The 12,618-nt window shown below is 48.8% G+C and overlaps 1 protein-coding gene across 1 annotated transcript in view; it reads left to right on the forward strand.

The window, feature by feature from the left end:
- The first annotated feature begins 196 nt into the window (after positions 1-196).
- LOC125959075 (katanin p60 ATPase-containing subunit A-like 1) overlaps positions 197-12,618 on the forward strand; it is a 17,246-nt gene continuing 4,824 nt past the window's right edge. The window contains exon 1 of the mRNA XM_049691851.1: positions 197-984. The gene's annotated coding sequence lies outside the window, so the exon portion shown is untranslated. The remainder of the gene's footprint in view (positions 985-12,618) is intronic.

A 12,618-nucleotide genomic window follows, 5' to 3' on the forward strand; every position in this document is an offset into this window, starting at 1 on the left:
CGGTCTTTCTGACTCAGGCTTATGAAAATTTTGTGCGAACTTCCCTTTTTAAGGGGGAACTTTACATGTACTCTACGTATGCTACAACTTGCGCCATTGGACGGTGCTTCACGAGCACGATATGCTCAAGTGCCGCGATGTGCGCTCTTCGCCGCTCTCGCCGAGGTTCGCCCGTTGTCACTGAGGGGCGGCCGCACCGCGCTGTTCTCGCTGCTGCGATTTTCGTTTCAATTTTCGTTTTCCGTTCGCTTGGAGTTGTTGGCAGAATCCGTCGTTCTATCCAGATTTTTCCGTGCGGTTTTGTGCCGACATCTGTTGTACGTGTGTGTGTGTGTGTGTGTGTGTGTGTGCGTTCTTTTAGTGTGATGCGCAAGTAGTGGTCATTCGAATAGGCCGCTCCAGCACGGCGGATGTTATTCACCTTCCTCTTATTGTTATTGTTGTTGTTCACCTGGAGTGCCTGAAAGTGGGAAGGTGCCCACCAGCCGAAAGGGTTTTTTTTTGCTCCAGCACCACGGCGCCCGCACCGTTTTCACATCCGTATCCGATCGGAGCAGGCTGGAAAGTTCTTGGTGCGCGAGTGTGTGCGTGTGTTTTGTGGGTGATGTATGTGGGTGACGGCCGCTCAGCTGCGCGCTGCTGGTGGTGCGGATTTGCGTAAATGACGGGCGGAGAGGAACCGCTGCCAGCATAATATTGAGCCCACCCATCCATCGACCCCTTCCGTTATCATCCGGTGGTGGTGGTGCGACCGGTTGTGCAAAGTGGAAACGCACCGAACAACCGCCTTCTTATCATCACCAACGCCGTCGTCGTCGCCATCGCCTCAACCGCCCCTCGTCCCGCACCGGATCCGGGATCCCTTCACGCGTTGAAAGCGAAACCAAGGAACAACATTCGCCTGACATAATCAACCTACGACGGCGTATGGCGCCGTACTAACTCGTCGGCGTCGTCGAGAATAGCGGAACGCATCATTTTCAGGTAAGACAAGACAATCGCCACATCACCCCCCCTTAAATGGTCATACAACTCCGCGCAACTACTTCTCCCAAACACACGGATGCGTTTCTCTCCAGATGGTGGATTCTATCCCCCCGCGTTGTCCCGGCTGTACGGCCGATAGTGTGTTTATGTTTCTGAGGCCCAGGGTTCCTCCCCCTTTCGCACCTTCTCCGCAGCCGGTTGTGATGTTTAACTGGTGTCACGCGTCCGCTCGTATCGTGGCGAGGTCAACCGGTTCTAGCATCGTAACCGACTCTGGCTTGCTGCCTCCCACTCTCCAGCTGCTTGCAGCGTGACCCTGGTCACTTGAACACCACTTGCTGGTGCTGGTGCTGATGCTGCACCTGGGACAACCCACCCGTGATCGGCACCGAGTGCCTTGGCACTGAAGCTTCCGTGGCCCACTAACTGTAGATGCTAGTCTAAAAGGGACATTTGTAACCGAAATTCGATCCCCACCTGAAAGTGCAACTCACTGCGAGTGTGTGTGTGTGTGTGTGTGTGTGTGTGTGTTAATGACTTTTCATTTTACCACCCAAGGGCCTCGCTCATCGGACGGGTCAACCGGTAAACGGTTCAACGCCCATCGAGCAACCATCGTGTGGTTGCTTGGTGATTCGCCGCCCTCCCCAAGAAACCGATGGTGGCGGTCCATTTCAGCTTGAATTCATCTTTCCATTGCCACGCGGTTTTGGAGCCACCAAAGGAACAAAACCCTGCCCCCTTTCCTTCCCACCTTCCTTGTTCCTGCATTCGCCAAGAGTCTTCCTTTTATTGCTGCGTTCCGTGTGGGCCCCATCGATCAAGCAAAACCCTCAAAATCCAGGTTCCGCTGGCACTGCGTCTACTGCGATGGTGTGCCGTAAAAGTTACGCTCTTCGCCGCACGCCGGTTTTATGTTGGTGAGGAAACCAGGTCTCGAGCACCCCGAAACTAGGTATGGTCACACGCTTACACTATGCTGGCCATTCCATTGGCTGGACACGCGCTAGATCTACTTGCCTTGCCGGCTTACTAGCACACCCCCGGAATGGTGGTTGTAGTGGGCGCCTTCTTGGACAACGTTTCTTGTCCTAATGGCTTTCACGGGTGATTACATTGACTCATTTTCTCTGACATCAGCGGAGCGAATTTCCGACGATAGGGGACGTGGTGAGACAAGGTCGATAAAGAAACGTTCTTCATTCCCCCCGCTTTCCCCCCCACTCAACACCGGTAGGCGAGCGTCATTATGTTCGCTACCGTCTTTATTTAGTTCGTGTGCGTGTGTGTCATCAGCGAACGCAAACATGAGTCATTCGGATGGTCGCCATCGTTTGAAAACGCTCCCAACACATCATAGTAGACCGTTTAGTAAACTGCACTTTCCATCAAGTGTACTCCACGTCTACACACCCCTCGGTATGGCGCCACACGATCGACGCCAATATAAACAATATTAGCTTGAGCAATGATCCTAGTTTGCCTCCAGCACGGCACGATAAGAAGGTGGCCACGCCAGCTACTAAGAGTAGCTCTCTGTGGCCTCTAACGTCTGGTGTTCTTTTCTCTTTATTTAATGAAGCCCATTTTTCTTCATCACACATACGGCTGTTAAGGTGGTGCCATCGTTTCGAGCACGCGGATTGTGGTGGTTTCGGGATGAGCTAGTACAGGGTTTTGTTGATACTGCTTTGCTTCGTCTTTTTTTAATTCTTTGCGGTGACGCAGAGTGTCGCGAATTGCTTTCGTTAAACATCAATCAAACCGGTTCCCTGATAAGACACGAAAGCCTTCCGGTGAAGCCTCGATTTATCGCCATCTCTTTGCCTTCCAGATTATCTTTCGTTGGAATGATTTATTGTATTAGGACTTGAACAGATTTACGAGATAACCTTCTCGGGTTAGTGTTTTGCATTGAGAGGTAAAACCGCCGTAGTTTTACCCGAGTGGTTGCCTTAGTTTTCAAAATAGATTGCCAAACCATTCCCATCGTTTAGGTAAATGCAAAAATAGCACACCATTTGCATAGCGCTTAGGCCAAACGACACCCGCTATGGACGGTGCAAGATTAGCCTTCCCATTGCAGTCCGAAACGAAGACCCCGTTTCAGACGATTCGCTTTCGATCACTTTCGATTTCCTACAACGCCTTCTATGCGAACCGCATCCGATCCGATATCACTTTCCGATCCTTTTGGCTGATCAACGAAACTCGATCGAGAGCTCGCTACTCTTGATCGTCCCGGTTGCGGCGAATGGAGAGCGATTGCGAAACCGAAACAGGCGCCTTCCCCTGCATTCCCTTGGTGTGGGCAGAACTTGGTCGGCAGAGAGCGCCATCAATGAAAGTCGTACTGGAAAGTGGCAAGATGATATGACCACGCTGGTGGTGATGGTGATGGTGGTGCTAATTTCCTGCTTCCTACGCGAATTGAATCACGCCATCGCACACGCGTGTGTGCTAACAGCAAACAGGCGTGTAACATATGCTTCCATAGGTTGCTGCAATCCGATTCGGTCCCTCCCGGACGACACGTGTAAAATGGTTGGGCATGACGGGGCCTTTTGAGCACGGGCCTTCCTCTGCAAAACGCGGTTGAGCATTGCTGTTTTGCGTGAACTTTCGTTGCAGCTTTTATTGTGTTTTGCGTTCGCGCTTGTGTTTTTTTCTGTTTCACTAACTCTAAGCTAAACTATGACTGTCGTAACGAGTTACTACTACAATCTTTTCTTCGTAGAACCCAGATCAGTATGATGAAGATGCAGATGCCTACTTATCCGTTTTTCTTCAACCATCCCAGACGCAAAAACTTCTCCCCAAACAAGCGCTCTGGCAACCACAGTTACGCTGCCCCAGGGCGGAGTAGTAACCATTGGAAAACGTGACGACGGTTTGGTTGCAGAAGGCAACCGATGCGGCATACGGCATCGATGCACTTACCCTCCGGTCGCTGATGCATATGCAAAACGCAAAACAAGTTGTATGGACAGCTCCATTTGTGCGGCATTGTCTTCAACCTCACGTGCACCCAGTCCAGACTACTTGAGAACAGTTGAGTTCCGGTGACTAGCCTTCTCTTAGTACATGGAACACGTTAAGCTTGATTGGTTATAGCTGCAAAAGTATCGGAACTGCGCCGGACGCCGCATCCCGAAAGTAGAGAGGGACAGAGGAGTCGGCTGTGACAAATCAAATCACGTACGACGGCTAAAAACGGCGACCATCGAAACGAACCGTCTCCCTCTCAGAGCTTTTCAGGGGCGCGTTGGTGTCTGGAGGACGCACTGTGAACTCGATTCCAGCAGTCGTTCGGCGTCAGATCGACGATCGACGGTGACGACGGCCCACGCAACAATACTGATTTCTGCTGCCGCAGCGTCCACCACCTGCTATCGCGCGCGCGCGCGCACCCTTGAAGCGTGTGGCAATAGAGGAGGCCCGGAACGATCACACGAACGATGGTGGAGCACAGATTGAGCTTCGCTCCAAGCACGCCCGATCGCACGATATTGCGTCGGATTGATTTCTGTGACCGGCTTGCTGGTCTTGGTTTGGGTGTTTGGGACGGGGGGTTTGAAATGGCGAAGTGGTTCCTTCGTTGCGGTGCGGTTCAAAACCGCGACTCTGCTGCGTTGGCGGCAGTTGCCCGCAAACAGTGGTGATGATGATGATGATAGTGATGGAAACCGCCAATGCCTCCTTCCCAACGGATCACGTCATCCACGAGTTGGAAGGCAATCCGCCCCCGAAAAGACAAATTCCGAGCATTGTTGGCTTGGTTGGCCGGAATCGGACGGAAGCAAGCTTATTCGCACGCAGCCCCTTTACCGTTGGCAGAACAAAGTCCGCGGCTAACTGCTGACTTGAGAAGAGTGTGAGACCCGTCTCATGACTAAGTTGAAGCTGTAGATGTTCTATTTCGATGCCAAATTTATGTCATCCTTTCCGGGCTTTTGACTTCGATGGAGAAAAATAAATGTATGGCCCGCGGCTGTCGTTTAAGCTGTAGTAATTGTTGTGTTTGATAGTTTGCTTGTCGGATTCCTTATTTGTCGGCCACGCTATTACTGTCCTTCTATACGATCACGTCAACGTAACAATGCGTGCTGTGGAGAAGTTTATTTGTTTATAAAAAGCTTATCTGGATACGACTTCACGAATTTGCATATGCTGATGACATAGATATAGATGTCGGTCTTATGCATCGGTTTTATGCCAAAAAGACCATTCCAATTGCAGCAACACACTTTACCGGCTTTGATACACGCTTGCTTGATCGAATTTGAATTATGCGTCAACATGTCAAGTAACCTAGCAACGCAAAGGTAGTAGACGGTTGTGCGTTAGTTGTTCTGCCAAAGGAACCTGTGTTGTGCCAAGAAACTTAAAGCCAATGATGCTTGGCCTAGCATTATCATTTAACGTGTTTTATGATTGTCCTTTAATATACGACATCTTGTCAGGATTGTCACAATCAATTCGCTCACAACGAACGATCACAAATCCACAAATAAGATAGTCTCTCTACTCTGTGTGTCATTCGTTCTAAGGTTCCGTAGGCTCGTCATTTGTGCGTTCGGCAAATGCAACAAAAGCCCCGTAAAAGTATGTCACCCACGTTTGGATGTAAGTTCCACGGTAGCGATCGCGACTCGAGAGTTCGCTTACACACGGTGCACACTGCACGGTGCGTACGATCATTCGACTACTTTTCACTTCCGCCTCTAAACTATCCGGTGGCTAGCAATGCCGCCACAACCGGGGAGTCTCGCTCGGTGTCGGTTCGCCCATTTCCCTTTAAAGTGTGGCCACATTCCCATGCTTTCACACCGTCAACACTTCCAACGCACATCGGTGGCTTTGCGATGGAATCCGAGGAGGAGGGGACCAGAAGGTATCCCTTCCCCTGCGCACTATGTGTTTCGCTGTTGGATCTGGTTCAGTGTTGCTGCTTTTAGCACTCGCTCAAGCCTTCGTAAACGTGGGGATCATTTAAAATTAAAAGAATCAGCTAGTTTCATTTGCCTATTTGGACCGATATCGCTCCGATCTTTCCGTGCAGAACACTCAAGTGTTCCATTTCTCCCGCAACTCTATTTCCGTGCATCTTTGCCTTGGACTAGGCTGGTCTAAGTGCTCCGGAGAGACAGCAGAGAAATGTTACCTTTAGAGTGCAAGTAGTGAATTGATTGCCTGTTTGTCACTTCGATTCCAATCGCACGAATTACATCGATCGGAATCGTCGAATCCGGAAATTCCGATTCCGAGCCGTTGACTCGGCAGCGAAGGTACAACCCCGGAACATGCGGAAGCTTTTTACTTCCCCATCGCTGGCGTCGACGTCGTCGTCGCTGTCTTCCTCCTTCTCGAGCACGCTGCACGCAAATTCGCGTTCGACCTTCACCATTCCTTCTTCTGCGGGCACACGCCATCCGGGGGTGGGGGCTGGGCAGGTATTTATGGACCGTATGGTTCAGGGTTCAGGGTTTCAGCGATGGGTGGAGGGCATGCCCGCGCACATACACACACACACACACAGCACAGCACAGCACAGCCAGTTTCTTCACTCTCCCCATGCCCTGCTTTGCATGTTTGTTTAAAAGCTCCGATGGAATGAAATTGATGTGCCTTCTGCGTGCGCGCCGATTGACCGAGTTCCGCGTGATCCGAAAGCGCCGTTGGGCGCGTTAGGTGCGTGCCGTCGCCGCAAATGATCGATTGAATGGCGTTTCTTATGCTGGAGCACAGTTACCATTTAACCAGATGACGCGGGCCCGAATTTCATCGAATGCTGTTTGTTGAATGGTGGTTTTCCAATGAATGAATTTCATTCGATTTTTGCGGGAGTTGAGAGAGCATGGGAGAGCGAGAGCAAGGGATGGCCAAGGGGGTTTGAGCCGTGTTGGTTCAATGGACAGCTAGAGAGCAAAACGAATTGGCCAAAAGTCCGCTCCGAAACCCGTTAAAACCGTTGCGCTTTAGTGGATTCGGTTTGAAACGAAAGTACGAGATCACTTTCTTGTTCGATTGATAAGACGATCCGAACTTGTCGTGTATATATTTGTCTCGACTCGTCTCTCCCACAAACTTGAACGGCAAAGTTTGTTGATCAAAGCATGGCTACGTTGCACTAACACCGGAGATCCGGTAATGTACTCTCGCGATCGTGACATCACGAATTCTGGGGAATTCTGGGGACTCTTCAGCACAGCATATTTGTTCGTTGAAATCTCGAAGTTTACATGATCATGAGTTTGTATGGTGTGTTTGATGAAGGGGAGGGGGGTTAGTAAATGTTTACCGCGGCGTGTTCTGAGATCTTCGCACCTCACACTGTGACTATCATACTTGCTGGTCATACTGTCATCGAACCCACCCCCGGGGGTTGGTGCCGCTGCGATATCTGACACATATAGTCTTCAGATCATCAGCACCACCGAGTGTAGTACAGTTTTCTCTTGCATTTCAGCCAAGCTTTTCCTTTTCCTTTCCCTGGTACACATACAGTGCAGTAGAGAAAAGAAAGCGGGAACTACTGTACACGAGAAGAATGGTCAAGATTGTTTCCCGATCCCCGGTTTCCACTGGTCCAAAACGCAATCACTCCTACAGAAGATCATTCAGCCGAATCCTCCGTGCGCTGCGGAGAAAGAGAGAAAGAGAGAGAGTGGCAGTACCAGAATATGCTGCTCTGGTGATGGTGGTGGATGGTGCGCCGCCCTTGGACCTCACCTCGTTTCCTCGAGACGTACAGAAGCACAAGAACCCCAGCCCCGGACCAAAGTCCAGAAAGTAATTACGGTCTCTTAAATTGAATGACGAGTATTTGCGAGAAATTAACCGTAAACACTCTTCACAACCCAAACCCCCCCCCCCCTCCTTCGCGTTTCTACTAGAGGTACGTCTGTTGCTCTGCGCCTTTCTACCTTTTTTCTTCGTTGGGTTTGAGCCTTCGTTCGTGAGCCAAGCGCGACACCAAACCACGCGTCTTGGAGGCTACTGGAGGCAGACAGACGATGATGCAGTGGAAAGAGAGATGGAAAGAAAGAGCATACTGGAGGAAAGAAGCCACTTGAACCTGTTCGAGATGGCCCAACGGCCACGACGACGACGACGACGACGCAGAGGCCTTCTTCTTTCCTCGGGCACTATATAGCCACACCATCGTCTGACGGTCGAGGAGTCGGCATTGGCCTTCCAATCAGTTGGCACGCGGCCCATCCACGGCGCATAAATCATCCATCACTCACACAGACACACACACGGCACGCTGGAGAGAAGGCCAAGATGTTTCGCGCTCTTTCGCCAAAAAGGTGGGACAATCCGTCCAGTCGAGGCTGGTCGCCATGAAGGCGCGCGCGCGAACTTGAACCCAACGCAAACCGGGGACAGTGACATACCGTACCACACACACACACACACACGCCGTGGCGTGCAGCAGACCAGATGACCAGATTATTTAGTACATCTCGCCAGACGACTCTGACGATGGTCGTACTGGATACTGGTAATGCTTAGTTGAATTGTTTGTGGCGACACGCAACACTCTTGTCACTTGGTGGTGTTGTTTTGGTGGCTCTGTTTCGCTTCAACACACTCCATGCTCCGGCTGTACCCACCGCTCCGCGGAGGTTCGTCGTTTAACCGGAACCGGAATCTTCCTATTCGCTTCACCAAACGACGGGACGTCATTGAACTCGCAGTGCGGTTTCTTTCGTACAGATTCCGGCACTTGGGTGCGCGCGTACTTGGGTTAGCAGTAAGTTTACGCGGCGCGGCGCAGCTCTGCACGCTGCTGTATCTCGTTGACGGTCAGTCAACTGTTGTCGTCGGGCATCGTACCACCATCACCATCGCCGATGCCATATACGTGATGCTGTTGGTCGCTCGTTTCCAAGGCAGCAGCAGCTTCCTTACCGGTTCAGCTACAACGTTCAGTGTCTCTGGAGGACAGCTGATGTACGATGGAGCGCTCTCCGGGGGAACTTTGTTTCGATTTATGATGATGCCACTCGCGCAGTGAAGTAGTGAAGAGTTCAATGGTAAGCGATCGCCAGACGATCGGAATGGACGAATGGGGCAACCTGTTGCGTTGCGGTGAACGAAACCGATCTTAAATGGAGTTGACATTTGTCTGTTTGTCTCGACGATTAAAACGTTGCTTTCTTCGTGAGTGCGTCTGTTTGATGGCAAACACCGTGGCAGAAGAAGTTTAATTTAATTAAAAACCAAAAGTGCTGCAGTCAAGAGATGACCACCAGTAGTGTTTACGACATTGACATTGATGGGACCTTTGTTAGTGCAACAGCTTTTAGATTTCTTTGAAGTTCAACTTAAAAACTCCAAAACTGAACAGACTGTATTAATATATTGTAGTCATAGCTGGCTTGCAGCAGAAGCCGGCTATGGGTTGCTATGTACCGTTTGAAACGCAATCTCAGTTACACTGGCCAAAGAACGAAACGAATTAAGTGCGATCTAGTACTCAAATAAATAGCATGCATTCAGTAAACCACACACTGAACATCGTTTTGCAACGTTTGAGATTGAAAGACGATTTTCCATTCGGTTTTGCTCAAGTCTTATGCACGGAAGAAGGTTAACTGCGGACCACCACGGGTGAGGCATTGTGTTTGGTGGTTTGTAGTAAACAATAGACAACGCAATCAGCTCACTGACGGTGGCGAGGATCGAGTCAAGCCGTCCCTAGTGCCCTAGTGGAAACGATAGTATGTTTCCGCCAGCAACGAATTTTCCGCTGCACCACACAAAGGTCAGTTCGTCTTCGCTATTTTGCGCCTTCGTGACGTGAACACAATCGCCCGATGCACGGACGCAGAAGCAGCTTCCCCTTCGGGGCGGTTGCTTTTGCGTCAGAATCGATCGTCTCCTACCTCAGCGGATCAGTGTATTTGCGCCGACGGTTGCTGTGAGATCCGATTGCGGGGAGAGCCTGAATGCAGTTTTACGCGGTGCAATTTTATATTTAAATTGTCGACCGACGGTGGGGTTGCCTCGCGCTGCGATTGTGTTGCGAGCAATGCAGATCGGTTTCCGCCGAAGGTTGCTGCGAACACCAGAATCGACCATCGGCATCGTCGTCGTCGAATCGGTGGGCGAGAAATCCGTGAACGGATGATCGCGACGCCCCCCGATGGTCCCGAATGCACATTCGCTTCTGGTCGTCTCGAGAGATTTTGGGTTGTCTTGGTTTCGTTAATTCCGACACTAGCTGCAATTTTTGATTATACAATCTACATTTTAGTATTCTATTGAATGTCAGTTGCTGGTTGCCAATTGTGTGAATATAAAAGAATTATTATTTAAATTTTTAAATTATGTAAACACTTAAAATATCTAAAAATAATATTGGAAACAAATTCATTAAGCTTTGTCATTAAAGAATATGTTCTATGCTACTGTACTTTTGTTTGTATTATCCATTTTGCACGATTGAAGCGGTGAGGTAAATGGCGAAAATTTCGCACTCCTAGCATAAAATGAAGAATAGTCAAACATCCAAGCAAAATATTTAGGTAAAGAGTCTTAAGATATACAATTTTTTAGGAACATACGATCAACGTGCCACCTCGCAACCATTTTGTCAGCCGAGAACTCGGTTACTCAGGCAGAAGCATGCTACTCGCAACATGTTTTTTTTTGGATCAAACATTGTTGATTCTGGCTGCTATGTTTAATAAACCACACGATCGCCTCCAAATGCAAGTCATCCATAGACAGTTGCGCAAATTTAGGAAAAACTAGCAATACTTGCTCGAACAGCAATTCCCTGTTTGAGCGATGTGAAACATTTAATATGATAAATTTGGTATTTATCTGCATTCAAAACCTCATAATGCATTCCAAAATCATGTACCCCAAATATGTCTTGTTTTATCGGCCCATATTGATGGTTTGGCTTCAGATTCAATCAAGTTGCACAAGAGAAAAAATGTTGGGCACTGAAAAAGTAGAAAATGGTCTGAGTTTATAGTAAAGTTAGACATAATTAAATTTTCTACTTAACAAGCAATGCCTATTTTGAATGGTACGGAAATGTTCAGTACCTCCAATGACGAAACAGTTACAAAATCAAGATCCGCTCCTCTTTAATCTCGTTTCTGTCGGGCCCATAAATCAACTCGTCGTCAGAGTCGTTCATTTTCTCACACGAACAACCTGCACACCAACCGCTGGATTCGGGAAAGACCTTGTATGACTCATTCGCATATTATTCGCCTCGTTTACCCAAAGTGTCCATGCAGAGAGGCATTGCGCGTACTTGACGACGACGGACGGTGATCCCTCTTGCAATACAGGAGGGTTAACGAAAGGGGGAAGGCGCGCGGGTAGGACAATCAAAAGCAAAAAACGCAATCTAAATCTGGTGCATGGTGCAGTATAGCGCATGATGAGGCTGATCATCGTCTCAGCATCTTTCCCAAAGTAACACGGCCATGCTCCACACCGCGTGATCTATGCTCTGGGACGGCCGATCGATCCCCCTTCCCCCCGAGTGCGAGCACCAACGAGTGCTACCAGTTTTGCTTCCGTGCCATTCCGTGGCATGCAGTTTTGTGTGCCGCCGGCAGACAAGAATTTGTGTTGTTTCGACCGTTTTCTGTCTGCACCCTTCCGGTTCCCCCCAAAAAACCTGAGATTTTGATCCGCGCTCGTAGTGCTCGCGAATTGCGAAGCGATGACTGTCTTGGTCGTCGTCGCCGCCGTCGTCGTCGTATTCGGTCGGACTAAAGATTTCTGTGTGTGGAGTAGTTACGGAATGTAATCCACCTCGATGCGGCTGCTACGTCGAGAGTGATCTCTAGCGTGGTTCGTCTGCTTGTGCAGCTTCTTTTGTGCTGTCTGAACGGTTGGTGTGTGTTACTTACAAAATAGTGAAGCAAAGTAGCGGACCTCACCGTAACCTCTTTCTCAATTGCAGCGCCTGGCGGTTGAAGAGACATGAAAATATGTTTCATATTTTATGTCTTCATTGTTTGTTGGCTTCTTTTGTTGTACCCTGCTGCACTTTCTCCCTCCGTTCTTGTTTTGTTGTTATATTTAATGACCGAACGTCCGAAAGCATTAGTAGCTTTTGTACGGTTTGGCACTTTGTTTAGCCTCTGTGGGTTGTGGAAACGGGATTAGAAATCGGGCACCATAGATGGACGATCGTAATGAATGTCCAAATATGATGTTTACTCAGGGAAAAGTGATCTACTTTAACTTATATTTCAACTCTGAGATCTTTTGCCAATTATATTTTTTTCTTTTTCATTGGTGAGGTCTTGTGGTTTAATTTTTTATATATATTTTTTTTATTTTGCCCAACTAGTTTTAATTTTATATTTTACACACTTACTGAACATTATTTTCAGCTGTAGTTGACTCAATATCAACTGAATAGCCGTGGCCACACGGGGCGAAAACTCTAGCGCAAACGAAAAAATTAATGCCAAAACGGTTTCGCTTAACCCTTACACGCTGTCAAACTTTTATACGTCCGCGGACTTTTTCGCTGAACCCTTGACGCTATCGAACGCTTTATTTACGAAAATGTAGGTTCTTTTCGTATTGTTTTTGCATTTTTAATATAAATATAACAGCAACAGCAACAAAATCGTTAAAAAC

This window comes from Anopheles darlingi, chromosome 2 (assembly GCF_943734745.1).
Source record: "Anopheles darlingi chromosome 2, idAnoDarlMG_H_01, whole genome shotgun sequence".
Classification (NCBI taxonomy): domain Eukaryota; kingdom Metazoa; phylum Arthropoda; class Insecta; order Diptera; family Culicidae; genus Anopheles; species Anopheles darlingi.